We start from the raw sequence: 12,500 nt of genomic DNA, 5'->3' as shown, positions 1-12,500 counted from the left end.
TGTGTGTGTGTGTGTGTGTGTGTGTGTGTGTGTGTGTGTGTGTGTTGTATGTGTGTGTGCGTGTGCATGCACAGGGCCTTGTGCACGTATATATGTTTATTATCCTCAAATAAATAATTTTGCTTTCATGTAATCATACTTATTGATGAAGCCACACATGAAAGAAATGAAAGTCCATTTCACGATAATTACGACAGCTCGAGAAAAGAAAAAAAAAGAAAGAAAAAAAAATCGCGCTCCAAAGAAGTATAAATCATTAGGCACCAACTGTAATGAAAAGTAAGAAAGAAAAAAAAAAGGAGTGGAAAAAAAAGAAAAGAAAAAAAAATCGAGTCAAAAGTATCAAAAGACCACACTACAAACTCGGCGACTTCAAAGACTCTGAAAGGAGCAAAGAGGCGAAGGAGGTAGCTGGCGCCGTGGACACACCCAAGGCAGGGAAGTCTTCACTAATTATGCAAATGGACGCGTCTCAGAGTACCTCAGGAGGCAATGGGCCACATGGCCGCTGACTTGGCTGAATGGACTTCGGTTGTAATGAAAACGAAGAGTTTGCTGAGGAGAGACGTGAGAAGCTTCGTCGGGTGATGTGCGTCTTTGCGGGGGTAGGGCGAGATAAAAGACGGGAGTCGGGAAAGGGACAAAGAGAGACGATGTTGTCGAAGAGACTAAATCGGGCGAAGGTAGAATAGGTATGAAGGGAGACTAACTGGGCTAGGGGAGGTAGGGGGTGTGGGTGAAGAGGATTTATATGGTATGAAGGGAGACCATTAGTGAAGGGAGTCCATGAGGTGTGACATTAGGTCATACATGGAAAAAGGAGATTATAGGAGGGTAAAAGGAGATCATAAAGAAGGTAAAGGGGGTTCATATATAGGGAAGGAAGGTTATAGGGGCTGAAGGGAGGTCACAGAAAGTGAAGGGAAGGAAAAACAAAAACGCAAAAGGAGGTGAGAGAGAGAGAGAGAGAGAGAGAGAGAGAGAGAGAGAGAGAGAGAGAGAGAGAGAGAGAGAGAGAGAGAGAGAGAGAGAGAGAGAGAGAGAGAGAGAGAGAGAGAGAGAGAGAGAGAGAGAGAGAGAGAGAGAGAGAGAGAGAGAGAGAGAGAGAGAGAGAGAGAGAGAGAGAGAGAGAGAGAGAGAGAGAGAGAGAGAGAGAGAGAGAGAGAGAGAGAGAGAGAGAGAGAGAGAGAAAACGGCAGACCAAACAATACATGACAGGCATTTATTCAGCTTAATGTTCATTCAGCTAACTAAACCATGGTACATGAAGTTTGGTCTTGGTGCTAAACCGGTATACACAAAAGATATTGGACAAGAATAGATCGAACTGAAGTAGAGCCACTTCCATGACCTAATACCGGTGTCATATCATCCGGTGACATTAGCCTAAGGGTTTGGACTTACCATTGCCCTTCCATAGTGGCTGGCACTTATTCCCTTTGCTTCAGGCAATGTCAACCTATCTCGTCTTTACTGCAACCGTCTACCGCCATTTTTTTTTTCTGTCCCCACCAGACTGTTTTACTCACCTCCGTAGCAACTTTCTGTTAATGGAGGGGTTTAGGAGTTGGGGATGGGGTGGTGGGGGGGCGGATACTCATTCTTCCAGTGAAAAATTCTTTTCATCTCCTTCATACCTCGTTGCTAGTGGAGGAGTAAGGTCCTGTCCACACTAGCGGTTTCAACCGCGGCGGTTTAGTTATAATGTAAGTCAATGGATGTGTTCACACACAACCGTGCATCTTTTTCTTGACTATGTGGTACTGCCGCAGTTTACGCGTGGATCAAACTGTTAAGTGTATACAGGGCCTAACACTTAAACCTTGTTCCATAGAATATGATACTCTCTTTTCTATTCTAGCTACACCCTGTAACCGTGTAGAATTACATGTTGGAGGGGTCAATGGAGCTTAATTAAAGTCAATGTACAAAGTTTGTACATTATACATTAGTACTCGTACAAAGACAGCAAGGTCTTGGCAAGGGGGACGGACAAACCTCAATCCTATTGAGGGTCTTTAATGATTACATTATAGAGATAGCAACGGCAAAATCTACTGACTGTCTCAAACTCAGTATTTAGGTTTAAAAAGGAAATAGGGAAGAAATGGTTTGCCAAACAGAGTGGTCAATGAATGGAATAGGCTTAGTAACAATGTCGTGAGCGCTTAAACAATTTTTTTTTTTTTTTTTAAGAGACGACAATAAGACTTCTGGAGGAGACTATAAGAGACCATAAGGCCTATACAAGGCAGTTCCATGTCCCTTACCACCTTTTACCCCTATCCATAAAGTTATCTAATCTTTTCTTAAAACAACCAACTATTTCGGAATTCACAACATGGTTATTAAGTCTATTCCATATGCTAGACACTCTGTTGGTAATCCAGCACTTGTCCATTTCCTTCTTAAACACAAAGAAGATTAGATAACTTAATGGATTAAGATGGCAGGTAGTTAGAAACATTTAACTGGCTAGTGCAGGCCTTATGGTCTCTTGCACTCTTCTTCATTCTTGTACTCTTATGTGATGCACCATGATCTTTGCATCACGTGTTGGACTCGTGATCGACAGCTATTTCCCTTCCGGAAGAGAGCTCAGAGCTCGTATATGACCGATCTATGCGTAATGCTGTGCCCTCACACGCACACACACACACACAACTCCCCGCTCACGAGAGTTGGAGTAACAACCCGCAGCGCAGCGATACTGATATTATTTCAGCTCTGGCGGGGTTCGAACCCGGATAGCCATAGTGGTATCCGGGAACTCTACCAACTGCGCCACGAGTTGTAAGGATTACAACATCTATGCATTTAGTGTTCAGGAAGTAGCGAGGATTCTTTGGACACTGGAATGTCCTGTTCGAGCATGGTAGGGACAGTCGCAAGTTTCTTAACGCGAATAAAATTCAAGACACGTGTATAACCTCACCTTGATTTATCTATTTCTATTGCTCTGCCTTGGTATTGCATTGACTAATCAAGTCTGAGAAAGGACAAGTGAAGAAACTTGAAATATGACATGAATGAAATGTTAGATATAATAGATACACCTTACATTTAATTTTTCTATCTCCCATACTCTCCCTTGGCTTTGTATTGATTAATTAAGTCTGAGAAAGAATGGGCAAAGAAACTTGAAACATGACGTGAATGAAACGTAAGACATTGGAAACGTCTTACATTGATTTATAAGAACACAAGAATAGAGGGGACTGCAAGAGACCAGAAAACATACACTAGGCAGTTCCATGTCTCTTGTCACCTGTTATTCCTATTCATAAAATTATCTCAACTTTCTCTTAAGACGACCAATTGTTTCAGCACTGACTACGTGGTTACTGAGTCTATTCCATTCGTTATCAATTTTATGTCTATTCCATTCGTTAACTATTCTAAGTCTATTCCATTCGTTAACAATTCTAAGTCTATTCCATTCGTTAACATCTCTCTTACTTTTCCTTGGCAGTGAACGGATTGATAATCTACAAAGGAACGAAGGAAGAAATCTGAATATAGTAAGGCATAGTGATAAGGTGTTATAAATAGTAATCGGGTGATACATGGTAGAAGGTTAATACATAGAATGTGATACTTGAAGTGGCACACAAGTGTATAAGGACAGAGGGACAAGGGAAAGTTGGCTGAAGGGAAGTTTGACGAACGGGGGAACTTCGACTGTTCAAGTGGTTGACTAGGACTCATGGGGCACAAGAAGAGCATTGGGCACATACATACACGTACGCACACACACACACACACACACACACACACACACACACACACACACACACACACACACACACACACACACACACACACACACACACACACACACACACACACACACACATACACACATACGCACACACAAACACACATGGTTCCAGGATACAATAGTACCGTTCTCGACCGCTGAGATACAGTAGTGATCCTATTCAGCATCACAGTACTGAAAGACGACAATCTAGCTCTGGTGTGCAAGGAGGTACGTGTGTGTGTGTGTGTGTGTGTGTGTGTGTGTGTGTGTGTGTGTGTGTGTGTGTGTGTGTGTGTGTGTGTGTGTGTGTGTGTGTGTGTGTGTGTGTGTGTGTGTGTGTGTGTGTGTGTGTGTGTGCGCGCGCTTGTGTGTACCATTATATACCTATGGTAAAGCTGTCTTACAGAACCGTGTCCTTACCCCTAACTGAGGGGGAGGGGGTGATGAAAGGTAAACAATCAATTAGTTGATTATTTAATTAAATTCGTGCGTTAATTATCCCGTATTCAGACAACATATGCTACAGTGTCCACGCATCTACTGTTTCAGAATCGAATAATCTACCATCTACCTACATGATAACCTTTGAACTAGTGTGTGTGTGTGTGTGTGTGTGTGTGTGTGTGTGTGTGTGTGTGTGTGTGTGTGTGTGTGTGTGTGTGTGTGTGTGTGTGTGTGTGTGTGTGTGTGTGTGTGTGTGTGTGTGTGTGTGTGTGTGTGTGTGTGTGTGTGTGTGTGTGTGTGTGTGTGTGTGTGTGTGTGTGTGTGTGTGTGTGTGTGTGTGTGTGTGTGTGTGTGTGTGTGTTTCTGTGTGTGTGTATGATTCACCATGGTCTTGGATCACGTGTTGGTCTTGTGATCGACAGCTATTTCCATCCTGGAAGAGAGTTCAGAGCTCATATATGGCCGATCTATGGGTAATACTGAGACCTTACACGCACACACACACCTACCTCCCCGCCCACGAGAACTGGAGTAACAACTCGCAGTGGAGCGATACTGAAATTATTTCAGCCCTGGGCGGGTTTCGAACCCGGACCGCCGTAGTGGCAGCCGGGAACTCTACTGCGCCACGAGGTGTGTGTGTGTGTGTGTGTGTGTGTGTGTGTGTGTGTGTGTGTGTGTGTGTGTGTGTGTGTGTGTGTGTGTGTGTGTGTGCGTGCGTGCGTGTGTGTGTGTGTGTGTGTGTGTGTGTGTGTGTGTGTGTGTGTGTGTGTGTGTGTGTGTGTGTGTGTGTGTGTGTGTGTGTGTGTGTGTGTGTGTGTGTGTGTGTGTGTGTGTGTGTGCGTTTATATACACGTCTCCTTACATATGAATACGAAATGGCGAAACTCCTATACAATCCACATCACAATGAAATCTTCAGAACTGTGAATCTATATCTGAGCACAATTCCAGCATCCAGCCACACGCGGCCGTTCCCTCTTCTTCTCGCTCTCAAAAACTCATAACCAGTTGCTCAGTCTTGCAAACCAGAATAGGATAAACGTTATGTCATCTGATTGGTGGGGGTCTGAAATTGATGTGGGTTGAAGATTGGTTTGACGACTGTAAGTCAAAACCACGCGAATGCGGATGTGAAAGGGAATTGGATGGAACACTTCGGAGTGCAATGTTTCAGTGTTTCTGAACCGGAGGCTTGTGGTTCGCAGAAGCCTACCAAGGAGTCCGCAAGACGGAGAATTCCGTTTTTTTTTTTTTTTTTTTTTTTTTTTTTTTATTTATTTATTTATTTATTTATTTATTTATTTATTTATTTATTTATTTATTTATTTATTTATTTATTTATTTATTTATTTATTTATTTATTTATTTATTTATTTATTTATTTATTTATTTATTTATTATTATTATTATTTTTTTTTTTGTCATGTTTGGACAAAGAAAACAATCCGATAATAAACACCAACTCCTGTGGAAAGGAAATCTTTTATAAACAATTCTTACATACAAATGTAAAATGACTATATCCTAACTAATTCTTTTATTAAGGGGTCCGCTGAATATATACTATAAGTCGATATAAGAACTAAGATATGAATGCCTACACTAAACAGTTTCATGTCCTTTACCACCTGTCCTCCCTATTGATAGTTTCAGCGCTCACTAAATGGTTACTTAGTCTATTCTATTCTATTCGTTGACCAATCTATTGGCTAAACCAGTTCTTGCCTGTTTTTCCTCTTAAATCTAAATTTGTCCAATTTAAATCCATTACTGAGAGTCCTGCACAATTGTCTTAATATGATGACCTTGTTTGCGTCACTCTTGTTAAAATATTTGATCCACTTGAACACCTTTATTAGATCAACCCGCACTCTGCGTCTTTCCAGAGAATGTAACTTAAGGTCCCTAAGCATTTCCTCGTAAGGTAAATTTCTGAGCCCATGTATCATTCTGGTCATTCTCCTATGTACTGATTCTAGTGAATTGATATCTATTCTATAGGACGGAGACCAAAAACTATACCGCATAGTCAAGGATGGGTCTAACTAACGCCAGATAGAGTTTGATTCTATAAGGGGTCCACAAAGATTGAAAGGTTGAGAAAGACATAATTATTGAGAACAAGCTCAGCAAAATACAATTGTTTTGGTCTTAACTTTCCTCGTCATTAGCAACTAACTCTCGCGGGGTCTGTTAACCTTTACATTGCTATTCACGATTTATTAGCATTAATAATGATAATTATAAATAAGAAATAAAAAAATACCCAGGCTATTTCTCTGCCATTAGGAGACCATTAACTGTATTTAGTGGTAACCAGGGCGGACGTCAGAAAGAATCATCTCCCTTCATGACGTCATCACCCTCCTCCCCATACACAACCGGTGACTGATCTCCTCAATCTATCATAACCCTGTGGCAGAAAGCATTACACACTAAAACAGAATAAGTAAATAAATAATTGAATAAATAAAACATTCCCTGGAGAGATCTCGAGGGACGGCTTGTGTGTGTGTGTTTGTGTGTGTGTGTGTGTGTGTGTGTGTGTGTGTGTGTGTGTGTGTGTGTGTGTGTGTGTGTGTGTGTGTGTGTGTGTGTGTGTGTGTGTGTGTGTGTGTGTGTGTGTGTGTGTACGCGTGCGCGCGCGCGTATGTGTGTGAGAGAGAGAGTGTGTGTGCATGCGCGCGCGCGCACCGCTGAACAAAATAATTATATTATCCTCGACAAAAACCACAAACACGATCTCCGGGTCAGCTGGGTTAAAGCTTAAAATAAAAAAAGAAAAGAGTACAGCGATGCGATGAAGTTAATTTCCTTGCGCTGACGAAATCCTCTAAGCTTAGTTGAAACCAAATAACAGGAAATTTCCTTTCTGCTCCTCGTGCAAAAGAGACACATGCTTAAACAATGAAAACACAATTTCCACAAATTAAACAACTGAAGACTATTTATGACGGATGTTTAAAACTTTAACAGCAAGACCACAAGATATAATTGTCGGAATAGACTACTCTTCCAGTAAACCAGTTCCTCTTTATTTCCTTCTTAAACCTAAATTTGTGCTATCTAAATACGTTACTAAGAGACCTGTGCGTGGGTGGAGTAACGACTCCCAGTGCAGCGATACTGAAATAATTTCATCCCTGGTCGGGATTCGTATCCGGACCACCGTAGTGGCGGCCGCGATCGCTACCACTGCGCCATACGAGTCGTGTGTATGTGTGTGTGTTTGTGTACGTGTGTGTGCGTGAGTGTGTGTGTATGTGTGTGTGTGTGTGTGTGTGTGTGTGTGTGTGTGTGTGTGTGTGTGTGTGTGTGTGTGTGTGTGTGTGTGTGTGTGTGTGTGTGTGTGTGTGTATGTGTGTGTGCGCGCTTTCTCTAAGGGTATTTTACGAACGTGTGCACGTACGTGTGCACCATTGTTCGTGTACAGACTTACTCGTAGTCTCAGCGAACAATGCAAACATGGAAAAGACAACCAATGCACATCGAAATTTGGCCACGCGGGAGCAATATCTGGTTGTGACAGTTGCTATTTGACATAAACACTAGTCTATCTCTACTTGAACATTTTCCTTTCGTTTTTTTTTCTTTCACGAGTTCGGACGTTTGTATTTCCGAACAGATTCAATGTAAAGAGCCCAGGCAAAGGGGAATGTTGCCCGCGGCACAATGTAAATGACATGAAGTCTTCCATCTGTCGATATACCTGAGGCTTCTTTCCCCTTATAGGGGGGGGGGTAGCCAGTCAAAGGCACCTACCCACTACCATCTTAGCTTCACGTGGATGAAGGTTTATATTCTACAACGGGAATAATCTGGAATTATTATGTCTCAGTGTCTTGCGCACTTTTGCGTGTTCCATCTGAAATAGGAAGGATTTACCCATTAATTTGTCTGTTCTATTTGATTTTATTATAATTTTTCTTAGTTTTGATTCTCTGCATCATGCAGATAAGTGAGAAGGGCACCAAATTTCTCAAAGGGTAACATACATTTAAAGAAACTTTGTCTTTGCAAAAAAAAAAAAAAACAGACATCGAAAACAGCACGACCAGAGGCAGGCTCAGCTGGGAAGAGTGAAGAGTATATACAATGGCCAAAAACAAACAAGACAATGAAAAAACAAGTCTGCGGGAACGAAGCCATGACAAAGGCTGGCCACAATAAAAGAAAATAAAAGAAAAAATGTGGTAAAAGGATGAGACCCAATCTAGAAAATAAATAAATAAATAAAAACGTGTAGTGAAGATTCTGAAAAAAGGACAAGAGGGAGTGAGATGTTTCAGCAAATGATAAGAGAACGACTAAGAAGCATTTGGTTTTCATAATTTGAGATGCCGAACCACAGCTAAATATGTCACTCTCTCTCTCAATCTTGCACACACACACGCGCACACAGACACACACACACACACACACACACACACACACACACACACACACACACACACACACACACACACACACACACACACACACACACACACACTCACACACACACACACACACACACACACACACACACACACACACACACACACACACACACACACACACACACACACACACACACACACACACACACACACACACACACACACACACACGCATATGTATATGGCTCATAGAAAAAGTGATTATATTTCGCTTCAATTGCGTTGGCTCGAGTTACAGAGCCAAGAAACGAGTTTTACAAAGCAGATACAGTTTTCAGAAAATTAATTTCACGGTTTCTAAGTATTTTTCAAAGAAGTAGACTGGAAGGAATACACGAATGTTTGGAACAAAAAATATAAAAAGTATTTCTAAACTTCTGTAACCGGGTGTGAAAAAAATATTTGGCAAGGGTCCGTTAAGAAGAAGAAAAAGAAGAAAAAAAAGGCCTAGTAAAAAAAAAAAAAAAGAGAGAGAGAGAGAGAGAGAGAGAGAGAGAGAGAGAGAGAGAGAGAGAGAGAGAGAGAGAGAGAGAGAGAGAGAGAGAGAGAGAAGAAGAAAAAGAAGAAAAACATCATTTAAAAAATCAGGGATGTGGCTATGGAAAAATGGAGGAAGAAAAGAAAAAAATGAACAAATTGAAAAATACAAAAAGATCTAAAAATTAATACAAGAGAGAAGAAGAGGCAAAGAGTAAGAAGTGACGCTGGGGAAGGGATTATCCACGAAAGGAATTATGAGTCTCAAGTGTTTTAAAGGTTCGTCAACGGTAAAGTGTTATCACACTGGGCAATTTTTCCTCCGACTGTTGGGATCTGATAGTGTTTTAAAGGTTCGTCAACGGTAAAGTGTTATCACACTGGGCAATTTTTCCTCCGACTGTTGGGATCTGATATGCTGGTGGAAAATAATTTTCCCTCAGCATACCAAATGACATTCTACTGTATGTAAATTATTGAAAAAAGAAAAAAGTTTGACATATTGTTTTTACGGGGGAGAAACTGTTGGACGTGGGCGGTATGATAACGACTTAGACTAGAGCACAAGAAAACAAGCTTTCAGCTAAAGTTAACGAGGACAAGAAAATGAAGATGCATTAACTCAGAAAAAATAAATAATAAACAAAACCTTCCAACCAGTTTTCATCCAAGAGAGCTATCTTCAAGTAAAGAATAGAGGAAAGAATGTTTCGCTTCAAGATACAAAAGTATTAGTGAAATATTTTATATATAACCTGTATATATATATATATATATATATATATATATGTATATATATGTATATATGTATGTATATATATGTATACATATATATGTATATATATATATGTATTTATATATATGTATATGTATATATATGTATATATACACACACACACACACACATATATATATATATATATATATATATATATATATATAATATGTGAGAATTTCGCTAGTGAACAGCGACATCTATCAGATCATTTTTATGACCGTCGCGCAGAGGATTCGAACCTGCTGCTCTGGAGCCAAGAGGCTCTTTCGCCACTCGTCTTAACACACTCGATCACAATTCTGCAAGAAGATCATCGAACAAAGACGTTGGCTTTAAGCTAAGGTTGACGAAAAAGAGAAATAAATATTTTATCTATTTTTATGACATGGAGACCTACTGGTCTCTCATACTGCAAGAACTTGAGGGCCTCCGAAGTGTCCACAAGAAGGTCAGCGTTCAGGTAAGCTGGCTTTGAGCTAAGGTTGACGCAAAGAAGAAATCAATATTTACCCGTTTCAATGACATGGAGACCTGTTGGTCTCTTACACTCTGCAAGAACTCGAAGGCCGCAATTGGGTCCTTCAAATTCTCCGTAAGAAGCTCAGCGTTCAGGTAAGCTGGCTTTGAGCCAAGGTTGACGCAAAGAAGAAATAAATATTTATCCGTTTCAATGACATGGAGACCTGTTGGTCTCTTACACTCTGCAAGAACTCGAAGGCCGCAATTGGGTCCTTCAAAGTCTCCGCAAGAAGCTCAGCGTTCAAGTAAGCTGGCTTTGAGCCAAGGTTGACGCAAAGAAGAAATAAATATCTATCTGTTTCAATGACATGGAGACCTGTTGGTCTCTTACACTCTGCAAGAACTTGGAGGCCACATTTGGATCCTTCAAAGTCTCCGCAAGAAGCTGGCTTTGAGCCAAGGTTGACAAAAAGGAGAAATGAATGTTCATCCGTTTCAATGACATGAAGACCTGTTGTTCTTTTACACTCTACAAGAACTTGGAGGCCACATTTGGATCCTTCAAAGTCTCCGCAAGAAGCTGGCTTTGAGCCAAGGTTGACAAAAAGGAGAAATGAATGTTCATCCGTTTCAATGACATGAAGACCTGTTGTTCTTTTACACTCTACAAGAACTCGAAGGCCGCAATTGGGTCCTTCAAAGTCTCCGCAAGAAGCTGGCTTTGAGCCAAGGTTGACGAAAAGGAGAAAAAAATAATTATCTCTTTCAATGTACTTGGATGCTCACTGGCCCGAGCAGGTTACTTGTGGCAAAAGTCGAGGTGATGGTGATTCGAATACTACCACCGACAAGCTCAACTAAGGCCACGGCTCATTGCATTTTACTCTAAAATGTCCTCTGTAAGGGTCACCATCCTAGCCTCCTGGTAGGGCGGAATTTGTGACGTTAAACCAAATCATAATCAATCAACAATGTGCTTGACTAAATTTTGATCATTTTGTATCCCAAAGACCAGGAATGAAATTAGATTTTGATCAAACCAAGACTCCAAAGACGTAAAATAGATATTTATTTATTTCATCGTAGTTGACTAAACGCTGTCCCAGCGCCAGAAAAAAAAAAAAAAATGGTCAATCCATACTCCTTTTGTCCCTAAATACGATTTCCTCCTGATTAAAATTTCATGTCATTTGCAAGAATAATCTGCATAAGGCGGTTTTGTAAAGGTTGCTAATTTTCGATTTTTATTCAGACATGCTGCATTTTTTTCTTCAAATATATTTTTCACATAACAGAGCAAATCCTTAGGGGAAAAAAAAAACTCATCAACTAATATTTTCTTATATATATTTCTCGTAGTCACTCATATTAAAAAAAAAATCAATGTAGCTCCAGCTTACCACACGTTGAGGGTAACATGCATATATCCGGATAAGGGCATGAAACCCTTAAAGTATTTGGGATTTAGAAGCCATCCATCTATCCAGCGGCGGCTGAATTGCTGGCTACACCTGTCCATCCATTTCGACTTCCACCCCTACCATTGGACAAAATCCGTAATGGCGCCTCCCCTCCCCATTCCATATATATCCAGTAATCTCCCCACATGTTTAATCCAGGATTTTTCCGCCCCATCGAATCTCATTTATCTCGGGTCGAATGCGCGTCCCGACCCGGCAGTGCTGCTCGGCTGTGTTAAGGGCGGGTGGGGGGTGGGGGTGGAGAGAGAGAGAGAGGGAGAGAGAGAGAGAGAGAGAGAGAGAGAGAGAGAGAGAGAGAGAGAGAGAGAGAGAGAGAGAGAGAGCGAGAGAGAGAGAGAGAGAGCTGTATGGGTGTGAAGGTGAGGTCTGTGGAAGTGGGGGCTACCTCCCTCCCCTGTTTGGATTTTATGGAGGAGAAGGAGGAGGAGGAGAAGGAGGAGGAGGAAGAGGAGGAGGAGGAGGAGGAGGGGAAGGAGGAAGAGGAGGAGGAGGAGGAGTAGGAGGAGGGACGGGACGAAGGATCTAAAGAGATAGAGCGAGCGTAGGGAAGTCAAGGGTGTAAGGTAGGGAGGGTCCGAGCCTCAATGATGAACGAGAAAACCGCGGGATATCGAAGGGGGGAAAGTCCTGAGAAAAATAAAAGTAAATATAAAATA

Source organism: Oratosquilla oratoria, chromosome 16 (genome assembly GCF_046742065.1).
Source record: "Oratosquilla oratoria isolate Oo_2021 chromosome 16, ASM4674206v1, whole genome shotgun sequence".
In the NCBI taxonomy this organism is placed as follows: Eukaryota; Metazoa; Arthropoda; class Malacostraca; order Stomatopoda; family Squillidae; genus Oratosquilla; species Oratosquilla oratoria.
The sequence above is the reverse complement of the archived record's forward strand: the minus strand, read 5'-3'. Positions refer to the sequence as shown.